General features: G+C 44.0%; 2 non-coding genes across 2 annotated transcripts; one reads left to right on the top strand and one right to left on the bottom strand.

Moving 5' to 3' along the window:
- Window positions 1-1,091: 1,091 nt before the first annotated feature.
- On the bottom strand, window positions 1,092-1,164 carry TRNAT-CGU (transfer RNA threonine (anticodon CGU)). Its single transcript has one exon. It is a non-coding gene; the product is annotated as a tRNA-Thr (tRNA).
- A 10,148-nt stretch (window positions 1,165-11,312) lies between these two features.
- Window positions 11,313-11,419, top strand: TRNAL-CAA (transfer RNA leucine (anticodon CAA)). Its single transcript has 2 exons — window positions 11,313-11,350; window positions 11,374-11,419. It is a non-coding gene; the product is annotated as a tRNA-Leu (tRNA).
- The last annotated feature ends 6,058 nt before the right edge of the window (window positions 11,420-17,477 follow it).

Below are 17,477 nucleotides of genomic sequence, written 5' to 3'. Positions count from 1 at the left end.
GTAACTACATTTATATTTGTTATGTTGGTGAATTTTTCCCAGATACAAATTTATTTTTTCTTTCTATCTGTATGAGTGGACTCTATTCTTTGCTGAACTGCCAAAAATTGAATTTAAATTTTTCTTTTTTTAACATCAGACATGGTTTTCCTACACCTTAATGATCTCTTCTGTTTTCAAATTAGTGAATAAATATCAAGAGTGTATATCAATCAAAAAAAGAGCATTATTATATTATTAATGACTTGATACAAAGGTGGTATATGGAAATTCCATCATTTTAATGTCTGATGTAGATAATTGTAACAATTTATGTAAGCCATTCTGATGCTATCATTAGGTGTTTTTGAGGGCAGCTAACCTCCCTTTATGAGATGATGCACTGAGTACAAGAGAGCTGCTCTTATTTTCTTTGTTTTTTTTTAATTCATTTTTATTTTTAAAGATACTTAGATTATACAAATGACACATAAAATATATAAGGGATTCCCATTGTGTTTTTGTTTTTATTACTACTTGACCTAGGTTCTTTGGTCTTCAGGTACTTTTTATACCTCCTAAGAAATTTGCAAACTCACCACACTGTGTACATCTCTTTGGCCACAAGTCATTACTAACCACTACAGGTCCATTCTCTGCAACACTCTGTGATAAAATATCAAATGAGATAAGACTCCTGCTTTTAGGGTTGCTTAGAGACCGTTAAGATGTATGGTAAAATCAACAATTAAATGTAAGATAGCCTTTTTAGGGCCACAGTGGCTAAGTTAGTCGGACTCTTTGATTGCAAAGAATTGAAACTCAATACGTATTAGTTTATATAAAAAAGATTTAGTTTATATAAAAAAAGCTGAATTTTACGTATCACCAATAGGTCAGATAACTGAGAAATTTTATTTCTTCTCTTCTGAGGAATTTGTCCTGAAATTCACTACTTTTGTTAGCACAAGATCCTTGAGTGCTGTGAAACTATGGCTAAAGTCACGTCCAGAGATTGAGGAAGTCTTTTTTAAGTCTAGAATTATGTTCCTTCCAACTCTGGCATCCAGGAAACACAGCTCTTTAAATCTTGGAAGAAGGAAAACAAGCACAGGCCCCGGTGAGATTCGAACTCACGACCCCTGGTTTACGAGACCAGTGCTCTAACCCCTGAGCTACGAGGCCTCAACGCGGCTGCGTTGACCTCCTTATCCTAAAGATAACTGCAAAACCTGGTCCCGTCTACTGTCCGGTTTCCATCGGTCCCCAGGAAACTCGACGTCCCGCCTTTCGCGGCTGTTTCCGACCCCGTGCCCCTCCGACGGCCTCGGCCGTCCTTCCTCCGGCTTCTGCGAAGGAAGAGCGGGGTCCCGAGGCCGCCCCTGAGAGCTCGGCACAGAAAAGCCGTCTTGGGACTCGGAGAAGTGTCAGCCTTTCTGCTGGGAGCTGAGTTCAAATGAGAAGACGCAGGCGCGAGTCGCAGGCCTCCCCGAGCCAGGAGCCGGGCGGGGGCTCACCTGGCGCGCCCTGCAGCGCACCCGGCGAGAAGCGAGGCTGGTTTCCTTTCTCCTTCCACGGTTTGATAGCTGGCTCAAAAGGAAAGAGTAGCTTTTAATTAAAAAAAAAAAAAAAAAAAAGTCCTCGACCACGGACAAGTGCAGGTAACATTGACATAATTCAGCAAAATGAGACTCTCTGGGGGAGGTGGGGAGTCCAGGCTCTGTGGTTGCCCCATCCGGGAGGCGAGTCTCCCATCTTCCAGTCTAGAGGCTGCAGAACCTCTTGTTTAAAAGCAAACCACCCAGCCAGTTCTCCCAAAGGCCTCACAGGAAAAGAAAAACATCGACACGCTCCACCTTCTGTTCTTCAAAGTCATGTACAAGCAAAATAATACCCCGTGTGACTTGGCGTGTCAGGAACACAGCTGATAGGAAAACAAAGCCGAGCAGGAAATGGGTTTTAATGCAACTGAGAGCGAAAGAAATGAGGTGAGGTCAGTTTTGCCCAGTTCTCCAACAGCAGGCTTCCTGAGCTTAGCATCCAAGGTCAGTCTCCCTGAAGAGTCGAAATCCTCAACCTGTGTGGGCAGAAGGGACCCTATCTAGTGAAGCTCCTTGTCATTCACTCTGCTGTCAGAGAAAGAGGTGCAGGCTGAAGAAAGATCACAAAGTACAAACAAGCCAACAAATAGCAGGGTAGCGGTTTGGTATTACTGATGAATTCCAAAAAAAAATTGGATTATGTGTGTAAATTGATCTTTTCCTCTGGGCATGTTGGATTATGTTGGATTCATAGGTTTACTTGATTAAGCAATTATGTAAACCTCTTGTGCCAGTAGGACATTGAGTCCCCACCCTTTGGTGGGTGGGGACTCACAGATAAAAGGCATGGTGAAGGACAGAGTTGAGGGGTTGCTGATGTTGGAGTTTGATGCTGAAGTTTAAGCTGGAGCCCCAGGAAGTAAGCACACAGAGGAAAGAGAAGCAAACCCCGGGAAGAGAGGAACCCAGGAAGCCTGCACCCTCACAGACGCCGGCAGCCATCTTGCTCCAACAGGTGAAAATGGACTTTGGTGAGGGAAGTAACTTATGCCTTATGGCCTACCCCAAATAAATACCCTTTATAAAAAACAAGCAATTTCTGGTATTTTGCGTCAGCACCCCTTTGGCTGACTAATACAAGCAGTTTTAGTAGATTTAATCCTGTATTTAGGTACAATGTTCACCACCTGTTAAAGCGCCTAAAGAAATGCAGATTCTAAGTGAAATATATCTACCATGTTCAGAGGGATCACGTGAACCTGATTTTTTTTTTATGTTTCACTTTTCATTCCCATAAGGGAATTAAAATATTCCCCTGTCTCCTGAGATTAAGACTTTGATCTTTAAATGGATTCACTCAATATAGTATTTACTTACCCATGATCATTATGGACTGTAGAGGTTACTTTTCTACTTCAAGGAAATCCCGGGCTGGAAGTTCAAGCTCTGGCATGCATTCCCATCTCTAACATAGAAGACGTGTGACATAGTATCTATCCTGCAAACACCTAGGTACATTACAAGTCCATTGGCAATTATGCAAGGTCCTGCAAGGGTCAGCAAGTCTGGAGAGGTACTGTCCCTGCTATCTCTCCCTGCTTCAGTCTCCAGAAGTCAGATTTTTGCACAGGGAAACTGCACCCCACTGCTATCTTTAGGTCCTAATCTCCGATTCTGAATCTGAATTTTAGAAAATAGGTCATGTTTCATTATACCCATATGGATTATCATACAGCTGTTTGAGAATTTTACAAAAATATTGCATTTAATATTTTGGGGAAAGGTCATGAAATACTATTAAGTGAATAAAGCAGAACACAAAACTACATGGCACAGTCACAATTTTATTCTAAATACATTTGCACAGAGATAGAGGGAAGTAAATTATATAGTGATGGCTATTTATTTTCTAAATCCTCTACAATTAGATTGTAATACTTTAAAAATTATTTAAAAATTAAAAGATGCTTAAACATTTCTTAGTATTCATGCGTTTAACTTTATTTGTGTTGAATGTGATCTGGGGAGCCAAATAATTCAGTCTTCAGGAAATGTAACATCTGACCCTTTGGCTCAGTGACACTAAATTAGACACTACTCTTCTCTATTGGATTTGTTGTTAGTTCCTCCTCTTTTTACTGAGGGAAAAGTTTGTCTAATTGGAATTTGTTGTAGTGAGTGTTTTCAGGGTACCCACTGGACTGATTCCCAAATGCAGGGCTGCTTTTAGGAGGGGAAATCGTAAGTGCAGGGAAGTTACTGACTTAACAGATCTTGTTGCTTTCTTGGACCTAACCATTGATGTGTCTTTCTCCCTTGTGATCAGGATGAAGTAGACTTGGGTAAATCTGTTTTTTAAAATCAGTGTCCCAACAGCTTGCAGGTAGCACATCCGAAGGGTGGATTGAAGAGAGATGATCTGATTATTTCTTTATAGAGATAAGAAAATCAGTAAGATATGAGGGGAGCCTTGGGCATCAGCACAGTGGGAGTCTTTAGCATCCCCAGGCATCAAGGTCAAGGGAAAGGAGCAGAGTCACCAGGACACGGCAGGAGCTCTAGCCGGGGGGGCAGGAGCCACCCACTAGGAGCTGTGCCCATGGGAGGAACACAGCCCGGCAGGGAGAGCATGAAAGGATATATGCGTCCACACCTCTCTTCCCTGCTTGATCTGCTGGTGCCTTCTGTTGACTGAGTCTAACCTGAAGGCGGGGGACAAGAAAGCCCATGGGATGCTGCCTTCCAGGGCACAGGGCAGGGTAGGGAAGGGATCTGGAAGGGAAACCCGAGAATAGACAGCACATTGCTGTCGTTAATTTGTAGTGATACCTCCCAGGAGTTGGTTGGGCCATGAATTTCTGTCCTATATATCCCTTGGGTCATAGCGAAAGTAGGAGTTTGAGCAGCTGATAAGAAATGTGTACTTCTAGATATTTTTTTACTTTCCCACATTGGAAGCACAGCCATTGCAAAGAGGAATACAAACATATTTGCTATAAACTTCCATGAAGCAAGGATGCAGGCATGACAGTTAGATGCTGCCCAAAAGATGTACCCAGTGAAACCAGTACACGGCAGGTGGGGCTTCCATGTAATAAAGCATCTGGCCCTGGGTGGAACTTGGTTCGAGCCAAGCAGCTGGCCAAGGCTGCAGTGGCATTTCCAGGCTTCATCTTCCTGCTGTATTGCTCCTGCTGGGGGAACAACCCAATCTGTCTCTCTTGGGGACTTTATGAGCTACATGTTTCAAAAATCTTTCTACTTACACTAGTTGTATTAGTCAGACAAAGGGGTGCTGAAACAAAATACCATAAATCTTGGCTTTTTTAAAGGGCATTTATTTGGGGTAGAAGCCCACAGTTACCAAGCCATAAAGCATAAGTTACTTTCCTCACCAATGTCTGTTGCTGCTTGTTGGAGCAAGATGGCTGCTGGTCTCTGTGAAGGTTCAGCCTTCCTCTCAGGCTCCGTGGTTCCAGCCACTTCTGGTCTCAGCTGTAGGCTGGGATAAGGCTCCTCTCTCTCCCCAGGGCTCATTTCTCTCTGGGCTCAGCAACTTTAGTTTCTCCACAGGGTCAACTGTAGTAGATTGTCAGGCTCTTTCTCTTCCAAGGGCCTCTGCTGTGTCTATGGAGCCATCGCTGTTCCTCTGTGTTCTTCTGTGTATTTACTTCCCAAGACTCCAGCATCAAAACTGCAACTGTCTCCTCTGCTGGGTCGTTTTCTCTGTGGGTCCCCACCCATCAAGGGGATGGGGACGCAACATCCTAGTGACATGGCCAAATCAAAGCTTTGATCATAATTCAGTCAAGTAAAAGTGAAACCTCTGAATCTAACACCATCAGTTTAACAACATAATCCAATATCTATTTTTGGAATTCATAAACAATATCAACCTGCTACATAAAGTAATGAAGTGTACCACGGTGCAAGAAGACTGACAGAGCCTCTAGTACGAGACTATCCAATGGAGGAAAAGTATGCCTAGCTCTCTGCTTTCCATGAACTTCTAAACCCCAGATTCACACCCCACCCCACTCTATTATGCTTCTCCATAAGCGGCAGCTTATCCAGAAGAGAGAGAAGGGATTTTCCTAAGCCGCTTGGAGCTAGTTCCCAAGTAAGTGGATCTAAATTCTTCCCTTACTGATATCATATGAACAAAAACCATCTCAAAAGAAATAGAGTTCCTAGCCATCCTCCAGAGAAACAACAAAGAACCCAGAGTTATCGGTGCATTCAGACTGGAAAATACAGAACAATAGAATAGAGTCGGGGTGGGCAAACTTTTTCTGAAAAGGGCCGGTGAATCAGTAACTTAGGCTTTGCCAATTATCTGGTTGCGGTCAAAACTGCTCAGCTCTGGCATTGTAGCACAAAAGCAGCCATAGATAATATGTAAACAAATGTGTGAATGTGTTCCCATAAAACTTTACGGACACCAGAATTTGAATTTCACATAATTTTCACATCATAAAATATTATTTGTGTCTTTTTATTTTTTCGACCATCTTAAAATGTAAAATTTTAGCTCAGGAGCCTCACAAAACAAGCAGTAGGCTAGATACTGTCCACACGGTATAGATTGCCAAGGCTTGGAACAGAATAAATTATGGAATGTCAAATATAGAGAAACATGAGCTGCAAAGTCTTGCTTGGACTTGGAGCTCCATTATTTGAATGTGTCACCCCTCCCCCATAGTGTCCCTTCACTTCTGATATTGCTGTTTACCATGATGAGTGTTGCAGTTACTATGGCTGCATAGTGAGCGACCCCTGAAATCAGGCGCTTAACGCAAGAACAAAACTGGCTTTGCTAAAATAACTGTAATTTGGGAAGGGCTTAGTGGGAATAGACCATCTGCGCTCCACTCAGGGTGGCTCTAAAGCTAGGACTGAAATCGCCGGGATGCTTGCTCACCCTCGAGGCTGTTGGAGGCACCACCTTAAACCCTTCCCAGCCCTGAAGGAAGACTTTACAGTCCTGTCTTGGCTTCATCTTTCCACCATATTTCCTGAAAATGCCTTGGGTCTGATGTTTTCCCAGCAGACCTTTCTTAATTGTAGCAATGAGAAAGCTTTACTTTTAATATGCAATATTATTTTGAACATTGTTGATTCCTTGACAGTTAACAATCCTTTCTCTAATGCATCTCCCGTGCAACCATTTTACTACAGGAGCAGCCAGAAAAGGCCTCGTGGCCCCTTCAGCACCTTGAACCCTGGAAATATCCTGAGCGAAACCATCCGTTTTCTTAGGTCTGTTTCCTACTGTCCCCACTACCACAGCGACAACGTCACTAAACTTTCTGCACTGGATAACACGAGCCCCCTTTCCTTCGGCTTCTACCAACAGTTTCCTCTCCTGTAAGCGTCCCTGACCAGGCGGCAGGTGGACAATGTCTGCGGAGTCCTTTCACCGCAGTTCTCAAGGTCTCTCCCGTGTCTGCCTGCCGCCCTGTCCCCAAGTCACCGGCTTCAGGGTTCCTCAAGGGCACGAGCCCATTTTCAGGTAACAGATTCTGTATTACCTTGTGCCCATGACGGATTTATTGCCTTTCAGCTCCAAATGCATTCTTCCTGCCTGCTTTGTGAAAATGGACCTGAGTCCTTTAAATGAAGCGCTGTCAGTAGATCGCAGTGGAGAGACCCTGCGGGAGGAAGCGGAGCTCGCGCCCCGGTTTCCGGGAAGCTTCCCGCGCGCCTATTTCCTGCACCTTGCATGGCTTTCACGTGCATCAGCTTCCGCAGGGCAGAGCGCCCGCAGCGCACGGCTGCCACCAGCCTCCCCTGGCACCCTCCTTGAGCGTGCCACCACTTACAGATCTCCCCTTGAACAGCTCTCCAAGGAACCCCAGAAGGTAGATTTCCAGCAAGTTCCACCAGGAAGATTTCCAGCAAGTTCTGCAGGAACAGCGCCACAGCAATTTCCCCTCCGCAAGGAGAGTTGAATCTCAGCTGGGGGCGGGATAGTAGATAGTTGCTCTATCTTAGCCCTAAGGGTAGTGGCTGCTCCTTGTATCTACAATTCCTATATTCTTTTTTTATTTTTTTATTTTTTATTTTTAAATGATACATAGATCACACAAAATGTTACATTAAAAAATATAGGTGGTTCCTATATACCCTACTTCCCACACCCCCCACTTTTCCCATATCAACAACTTCTTTCATGAGTGTGGCACATTCATTGCATTTGATGGATACAGTTTGGAGCATTGCTACTCAGCATGGATTATAGTTTCCATTGTAGTTTACACTCTCTCCTAGTCCATTCAGTGGATTATGGCAGGATATATAATGTTCATCATCTGACCCCGCAATATCCTTCAGGACTACTCTGAATCCTTTATTTTTTAGAGTTCTCTTTTCTTGTTCCTAGACAATCTGTTGTTCCTCCAATCCCTCGTTAGTTAATAATCCTTTATATTAAATTTATCCCTTGACAATTGAGATATGACAAATAAGCTGCAAGGCAACAAAGGCATCTATTGGAGGTCTTAGACTTGCAACGTGGGGAGCACAGAGTCAGGTAGCCCAAGGCGTGCCCGGTCTTGGCATTTCCAGGCAAAGGGTTTTAAAGGAAGAGAAGCTTAGACAAGTTGTTTGGTGAATATTTGGGGTACTCTGATTGTCCTTCAGGTAAGATGGCTATCTGAGTCCTTTAGAACAACCTCCATTTATATCTCTTAGCCACAGGGACTCTATTTTGCTTTATTTCTTTTAACACCCGGTTCAAATTGCTGTGTGACTTAAACAAAAATCATTATTTACTACTTCTCACAGTTTTTAAAAAGATTTCTTTCTCCCCAGCCCCTCTTGTTTTGCATTTGCTGTCTGTTCGTTGTGTGCTCGTCTTCCTTTTTAGGAGGCACATGGGAACCTGGGAACCGAACCCAGGACCTCCCGTGTGATAGGCGGGAGCTCAATCCCTTAAGCCGTGGCTGCTTCCTTTCTCACAGTTTCTGTGGTCAGGAATTTGGGCAGGGCACAGTGGGGAAAGGTTTTCTTGGCTCCACAAGTTCTGGGGACTCAACTAACGAATGTGAGGCTGGGGGCTGGAGGGCCCCTGGGGGATCGCTCACTCACAGGTCCGGCAGCGGCTGCTGGCTGGGGGTCAGGGGCCTCGCTCCTCCCCTGGTGGGCTGCCACGTGCTCTGGCCTCTCTAGGCTTTCTTACAACATGGGGTCTGCGTTCTGAGGGCAAAAGTCCTGAGACCAAGGGAGTGCTGGCCGAGCCGCCGTCGGCCTTTATGACCTAGTATTGAACGTTCTGCAGCGTCATTCCCGTCATAGTTACAGACCTACCCGGGTTCAAGGCGATGGAACGCAGACCCCCACGTCTCAAAGGAAAAGCGCCAAAATGCATTAAAAGAAGAGAACCTAAGAAGGGATATATCGGTAAAGCCATCTTTGGGAAATAAAATTTTGCCACAGGGATTTGTTTTCTTTTTTTAAAATTGTATTTTTTTGAATATACAGAGATTGCAAAAAATGTTATATTAAACATATAAAAGGTTCCCACATAACCCACACCCCACCCCACCCCCACTCCTCCCACATCAACAATCTCTTTCATCATTCTGGCCTATTGTTGCATTTGGTGAACACATTTTGGAGCACTGCTGCACCACATGGATAATAGTTTACCCTGTAGTTCACATTCTCCCCCAGTACATTCAGTGGGTTATGACAGGATATATAACGTCCAGCATCTGTCCCTACAATATCATTTAGGACAACTCCGAGTCCCGAGAATGCCCCACAGCCCATCTCTTCTTCCCTCTCCCTGCCCTCCGCAACTACCATGACCACTGTCTCCAGATCAATAGTTCTATACTAGAATAAAAGTAAGTCCACTCTAATCCATATTTTATTCCTCCATCCTGTGGACCCTGGGATGGCGATGTCCCCTCCACCTTTGTATTGAGAGGAGGCTTAGACCCACATGGTTGATAGATGCGATTCTCCTGCTTGGAGTTGTAGGCACTCCTGGTTCCCTGGTGTTGTGGTTGACCATCTTCACCTCCCTTTTAGCTGGCCTGGGTAAGTCCAACAAACTTACCCAGAGAGTAGGAGGTGCAACTCTGTTGAGGCTCAGGGCCCAGCTGGTACATGGACAGTCCAGAGATCCAAGCAGCTCTAGGCCTAGTTCAAATTTGAGGCACACAGGCTCATAACCATAGTCATCAGTATCAAGGGCTCATCATTGGAACATCCTTCTTCAATGGTCTTTGCCCTTGCAGTTGGGGGATTGTTGCTGCTCCATTGGGGAATGTGATAAAGCTCCCCTGGCTAGGAACTCAGCACTCCTTCAATTGTCATTTGTAACTGTAACAACTATGAAAATACCCAATGTATATATGAACATTTTTATGTGCCCTATATACATGCCCTGGAGAACTCCCTCCCAACCCTGTGCCCCCGTCAATAACAGCCCACACCAGTGTTCCTCCCCTACCACAGTTGAACCCCTGGCCACAGAGATTTTTTATGGTTGAAATCTAGCAACTCAGATGCACTTGTTAGCTCAGATTTCACTTACCCAATTTCCCCCAACAAAGAAAAAGTTGAGAATATAAAATAATGAATATCAAGAGGTGTCTGGGCAATATGCTATACAGAAGTTTATGAACTATTAGCCTCTGCTGTGCCCAAACAAGAAGCAATCCATCAAAGACAATTGGATGATGACATATTTCAGTTGCATTTGCATAGTCACATTAGATTTTGAAAACAGAGCTCCTAGATATTTTAATACATATTCAGAGGTTTTCATTTTTACCAAAAACATGCACATAGAATTTGAACAGGTATAGGAAGCATTAGTAAAAAAAAATTCACCATATGCTTATATTTTAAAAATAGACTGCCAATTTTGTATACTGCTGTAATTGCAGTAACTATAGAGGAAAAAAAGTCACCTTAAAAAGAGTAAAAGCTACAAATATTTAATTTTAAGAGACGCTTCCCATTAAATTTCATGGTAATATGTATACATATAAATAAAACACAGATTTAAAAATGACAACTCCGCAAATTTAAGTATATTGTATACACATTTAGGCCTTTACAATCTAATTATAGAGAGGTGGTAATACTCTTCTCTGCAGGAATTTTAAACTGCTTCTCATTTCATCCTAGAATAATCATTTGACAAAGCTGTTTCTTTTCTGGAGCAGGTCTTATTTCATTTCCACGATCATTTGTACATATTTTTCAGTCATAACATGAAACATCTCTAGGAGCAGGGGCTGCCAGCCGAGGTGGGTGGAATGAATATTTACTGAAAAGCCCCCAAGGACGCTGGAGAGGGGCGGCGGGATTCCCCTGTAAAGCGCAGTCTGCAGCGCGGAGGCCAGAGGCGGCTGCTGCACCGCGGGGTGCAGGCGGCTGCGTTTCCAGGAGGCCGTGAAGTCTCGGCCTGGGGTGGGGAGGAGCGGGGACGTCAGAAGCCGAGCAGCCGGCGGCGCCGGGCGCCCAACAGCAGGAACCCGGCGGCGGGGCGCGGCGGGGAGGGGCGCGCCCGGCGGCTCTGGGAGGGCGGGGCCGGAGGGTGGGAGGGGGCGGGGCAGAAGCGCCCCTCGGTGTCCCGCCCAGCCTCGTCTTCAGCGCGTGGGAATCACTCAGCTCGGCGGAAACACGCTCACTCTCACTCTCCAGGTCGCAGTCAGTGAGCTCAGAGCTGCCACTCAGTCCGACAGATGACAGAAATGAGGTTTTTAATTTTTCCTGTGAATTCTGTTGTAGCTGAGTCTATTGTGTGACACTGTAGAAAGATCAGTCCCACGTGTCAGGATGGCCGAGTGGTCTAAGGCGCCAGACTCAAGCGCTCGCTTCCCACCATCGGGGTTTCTGGTCTCCGAATGGAGGCGTGGGTTCGAATCCCACTTCTGACACAGTTCTGTTTTGCTCAGGTTATCATCAATCAGAATTTCACTTTGGACAACTCAGAGTTCAAACCTCTTTACTCCAAGGCTCCTGGGCCTCCACTGATTGCAGCCACCCAAGAACACTGGTTCCCCAGAGAAACAGCAGTTAAAAAAAAAAGGCATCTCACACTTCAAACCTGAAGGTCCACAAATAAAAATTCATGAATTAGAGAATTCGAGGATATTTCCAAGTCCACTTGCATTCAAACCCCTCTACCAGTGGGAAATGGGTAGTAGTGAGAACATATTTAGGTCGTCAACAGTAAAGAAATGCTAATGCTGTTAAAATACACTAAATTAAATGCTTGCTTTGAGATTTCTTCTGACAATAAAGTAATTTAGATATGCTTTCTTGCTTGTTTTTTGAAGATGAAAATTGCGTGGGTATGAAGTTCTCCATGGAATCATGGTCTTACAATGAGAGATCTTAGATTTTCACAGCATTGGCATTAAGTGAGTTTTTCTTCCTGTGTAACTTTTTTTAAGGAATATGTAAATTTTATTGAAACACATTTGAAATACAAGTAAGTAAATGGAGAGAAATTATGTGTTGATCAGTAGATCCCATATCATATTGATGTCAGCTTAATGTTAAGTCCAATTGATGTGCCAGTATTCCTGTATAGTTTTTTAATTACCACCTAGCAATTCTTCTTTTAGGATTGTAACTAAATGAAATTACAGTTCAGCTCTAGTTGGCCTTCCCTAAGATGGTCTGTGTAGTATTTCAAGGTAGCAGAGTGTTACAAGCGACTCAGGTGTCCATCAGTAGTACTGCCATGACTGTGTTTGATATAGTAGTTATGCAGCAGCCACAGGTAATGAAGCAGATGTAAATGTAGCATGAATAGTGGATTTTTCAAACTGTGTTGAGTAAAATAAAAAATATATTAGGATTAACAGAACTAATGAAAACTAAAGCCACACAAATCAACAACACATTTGTCTAGGAGATTTTATTTTCTCAAGAATTATATCAAACACATTAAAGAGGGTATCTGCAAGTTGAAGGAGATGAAAGGACTGGATATGGGGCATGAGGGGGAAATATAACGAAGCAAAGTAAAACTGAGAGTTTTCATTGACCAGTAACAGAAATGAGCCATGTACCGTCAAGGGGGATTAACTTACCTCACTGAACAGCAGGGCCTCTGCAAACCACACACACACAGCCTCTGTGATGAAATTTCACACTTTACTCACTTCTTCTCACCCCTACAGATTCACACGCACCTAAAAATCTTTCCTTCATTACATTCTCCCTGAAATGATGAAATCCTAAATTATTTTCTCCATTCTCTGCTCATTCTTTTCCAACCACTCCTCTAATTGGGGACTGTTCATTTTTCTGTTATCAGTTTTTTTTTCTTTTTTTTAATGGCAGGTGCAATTTAGATTTATTCCACCTTCCCAGAAATACTAGCAGAATTAGTAGGCAACTCTCACAATGCAATTCAACAAGCAGTTATTCCATTTTTTCAAATTAGAACAGTTTCATGTTTACAGAAGTATCATGCAGAAAGTAGAGTTCCCATATACTCCCATCTCACCCACAATCTCCCTATTATTAACATTTTGCATTAGTATGGTACTTCTGCAATTGAAACAATACTGTTATATTTATGCTATTACTGATAGCCCATAGTTTACATGATTCATTCTTTATGTTGCTGTTGCACAGTTCTTTGTGTGTGTGTGTTTTTTTATTCTGGTAACTTACATATAATCTACAATTTCTCACTTTATCCACTTTCAAATGTACAATAGAGTGTACAAATGTACAATGACATTCACAAAGTTGTGCCTCCATCATCAACATCCATTACCCAAACTTTCCCATCACCCCAAACAGAAATTCCATATCAATTAAAGATTAATTCACCACCTCTACCACCACCCAGCCCTTGAAAACAGTTTCTTACTTTATGAATTTGCATATTGTGCTTACTGCATATAAATTATATCATTCAATATTTGTCCTTTTGTGTCTGGCTTACTTCACTCAACATGATGCCTTCAGGGTTCATCCATGTTGCCACATGTATCAGAATTTCATTCCTTCTTACCACCAAATAATAAATACCACATTTTTTTCTCTATTCTGCTGTTGATAGACACTTGGGTTGGTTCCATTTTTTGGCAATGGTGTGAATAATGCCACTATGAGCATTGATGTGCAAATATCTGTTTAAGTCCCTGCTTTCAATAATTTGGCTATACATCTAAAAGTCGGATCACACTTAGAAGTGGTGCCATGTGTTAATTCAATACTTAAACTTCTGAGAAATGGTCAAACTGTTTTCCACAGTGGCTGCACAATTTTACATTCCCACCAACAATGTACGACACTTACTATTTCCCCACATCCTCTCCAACACTTTGTTAGTTTCCATTTTTAAAAAAATAGTGGATATGAAATGCTATCTAATTGCATTTCCTTGATGGCCAGTGATGTTCAGCTTTTTTTAAATTTCATGTGTTTATTGAGCATTTCTGTATCTTCTTCAGAGAATTGTCTATCCAAGACTTTTGCCCAGTTGTAAATTGGGTTGTTTGTCTTTTTGTCATTGAATTGCAAGAGTTCTTTATATATCCTGGATTTTAAACCTTTATGTGGTTTCCAAATATTTTCTCCCATTCAGTAGGTTGTCTTTGATGCACAAAAGTTTTAATTTTGATGAAGTCCTATTTTTCTAATTTTTCTTTTGTTATCTGTACTTTTGGTGTAAAGTCTAAGATGCCATTGCCTAAAACTAGGTCCTGAAGATGTTTCCCTAAATTTTCTTCAAGTTGGCTGCTAAAAACCCATCTTCTGAGGTGAGAACACAAGATCCACATGAGCTGAGTGTCCAAGCCCCACCTCACCACCTCTACTGGTGCTGCGTTTCCCACTGGGCTCACAAAGCACAAGTTGAAAGATAAAACAGAAGCTCAGAAGAGCAACTGCAGAGCCTTAAACCCCAAGAGCAGGGCCCTCCTGGGGCCGAGGAGGGAAGGGGTGAGCTGTGGACCCGATGGGCTCAGGCTGTGAAGCTGCCCTGCTGGGGGCTTAAATCATAGAACCTTGTGGGAGAGATCCTGCCATTGTTCCCTCTGTGATGATAATGTCGTCTGCAGCTCTTTTAGAAGCGGCAAGCAGGAGCTGAATGGCAACTGCAACACGGGGCTTCTAAAGAAGACATCGAAGCAGCTGCACAGAAATTTAAAGATAGGTCTGACGTTAAAGATGAAGCAGTAAGGAGCAGATGCTGAACATGAAATACGTGTGGCATATCCTGGAACCCAGGCTCAACAAACGCCTGCAGGGAGGAAGCAGGTCGGTCTTGGTAGAGAAGAACATCTGCTCTGAGCTCTTGAGCAGTTTTCACAGGGCCATTAGCTCGCTGTCTGCGTTTCTGGGGCTCTTCCTAGGGCTGCTCTAACAAAGCACCACAAACAGCATGACTCAAAACTACAGAAACGTGTGGTTTCACCACTCTGGGCCAGTAGCCCAAACCCTCCCGGGCCTCCCTGCAGCTTCTGCTGCTCTGCGGGCAGTGCTTGGGCTGTGGTCTCCCCCTAAGTCCCCACAAGGTGTTCTCTCCGGGGTCTGTCCGTCTGTGCCCACTTCCCCTTTCTTACAGGACACCAGTCACATTGGATGAGGCCCACCCCAATCCACTTTGACCTCATCCTAACCAAGCATCTTCAAAGATCCTATTTGTAAATAGGTTTTAGACTCCAGGTTCCTGTTTTCTGAAGGAGCGCTCACTTAGGACTGAAAGTTACTGGTCGACGAGATCTGAAGCCAGTGGGGTTTTTTGGAAGGTGGGGGTTTTAGTCTACTGGTGCAGCTGGGGAAACAGTGGGAGCGAAGCAAGTAGGGAAATAATGACGATGGATTCTGTCTTAGGAGGTCAACACAAGAACCGTGGATCCTGCATCAGAGAAGATGAAAAAGAGTGACCGGCATCCTGCAGAATTCACAGGAGAATTGAGAAGGCAAGAACAGCTCAGAAAAAGGCTCATTCTGCATTTCAGAGGTTGAGCTTTATGCAGCAAAACTCACTGCCATTCTGGGGTCAGCGTCTTGGTGACCAGGGTCATCTCAACAAATGGCCTTCTCAGTGTCTTTGGACAATGGTGGTTTCTGGTTCCTTAGGAGGTCTGAAGTATTGATAACCTGTCCTTGTAGAACCCCACTGAAAAGTTACACCTTTCCAGTAGCACTTTCTGTCTCCAAGATGTAGACAAGACATGAGAGCCATCCAAATCATAACGCAGAGGTCCCTGGATGGAAACCATCCTCTTCTACGTTTTAGCATTGCTGCAGTATGCGATGTTCTCTGCCAGTTTCAACATTTCCCACAACACGCAAGAAGTAAAACACTTGAGACACAAAGAAAGCGCTGCATTTCCTGTCCTAATTGGAGATTATCAAAATTGTATCTTTTCAGCATTTTAAAAACGCACAATATATTGGGAAGCAAGGCAACGTCCCGTTTGTGGTCTGCATGCAGCGATGCACTGCTGCCTTCCCTCTGCACTGACGCCGTGAGCACGTCTCACGAGTGTAGGAAGCCGCCGACGCGGGACTAACAGCCGGCCGTTCCTCGTTGAACAGCAGTGAAGCTCAAGGTAACATGTGGACTAAAGAAAGAGGCTAGCACAAGGATGCACGGGGCCTCCCGGTGTTTGGGGGAAGCAGGGCGGTGCGTCTCCAGCGGTTCTTCTCGGCAGTGAAGGGGGAAGCACAGGCAGAGAAATGGCTGAAGTGGCCAAAACGGGGTGCGCAGCTGAGGGGAGAGGAACAGAGAGCGGCGAGAAAGTGAAGAAAAGGAGTGCAAAGGAGAGGGGGCGGGAGTGGGGGGCGAAGGTGGACGTGATGAAAAAGGAGATGTACCAAAATCTTGGACGAGTAGATTTTGAGGGAGGTCGTTTCCCACGACAAAAGCAACTCTTGGAAGTGAGCGTCACTTTATTTGTTTGCTTATTTTTGCTTGTTTTTTGTTTTGTTTTGTTTTTTTGCTGTGGCAGTAGGATTCCAGGAAAGCCCACCTCTGAAAAAGGTGGGAAAACACCAAAGGAGATAGAATAGAACCACCTGCTTTGAGCCATAACTTGGAACAGGCAAACAAATAAATAAATTCAATGGTAATTTCCAAGAGTTGGTTCTATAAAGAAATCTATGTTCCTCAAAATTTTATTCCCTAGACTTTCTTGATAACCTGTATTATTGAAGCAACAATATCTTTCCCTGGCCTGGATAGCTCAATCGGTAGAGCATCAGACTTTCAATCTGAGGTTCTGGGGTTCAAGTCCATGTTCGGGGGATAAACGCATGTTTTCTTTCAATTCTTTGCAGATGCCTGAACCTCTTGTCTATGGACAACTTGGGGGCTGGAGGTCACAGTAAAAACGGAGGGAAAAGGCACTGCCCTGACGTAATTCATGCTCTGATTTGTCTCCGGCAGTATCCTTTCCTAATTTCAAGTGAGCTACCACTCTGAATTTCCAAGGGGAATAGAAAATGGGGTCTCCCCTACTTAGCGGTGCAAACTCAGGAATCCCCTCTATCCATACTTAGGTGGGATGAGGGGTAACCCCCAAGGAGCAATCGGACGGACCCAGGCCTGCTCCTGCTCTCTTTCCCCAGTTTTAGGCATGTGATGAAAAGATTGCTTTTTATATTTTTCTCTGCCAGCCTTGGAGGGGAAGGGATGGATTTCAGCGTGCTTTCTAGCTGTGCTGGGTGCTCTTGGGCAAAGGCAGTGGTCACTGTGTGAGCTAGTTAACTAGTGATGGAATTCCCGAAAAGAAAGCCTTTCAAAATTCCAATAGAATAATTCATTACTCTGCGGAAAGGCGATGGGCAAGCATTTGGGTGAGTCTACTAGAATGCAAGGCCCTCTCTGGGGTTCCCCATGGCTTAAATCTTGGTACACAGAAAATTGACTCACCTTGCAAAAGTCCCTGCCTGAAAAACTCATAACCAAACACAGCTGGAAATTGTCTTAGTCCTTTTTGTGTTTACATTTAAATTTTT

The sequence above is a fragment of the Dasypus novemcinctus genome, chromosome 22, assembly GCF_030445035.2.
Source record: "Dasypus novemcinctus isolate mDasNov1 chromosome 22, mDasNov1.1.hap2, whole genome shotgun sequence".
Lineage (NCBI taxonomy): Eukaryota > Metazoa > Chordata > Mammalia > Cingulata > Dasypodidae > Dasypus > Dasypus novemcinctus.
This window is presented reverse-complemented; position numbering and strand designations above follow the sequence as displayed.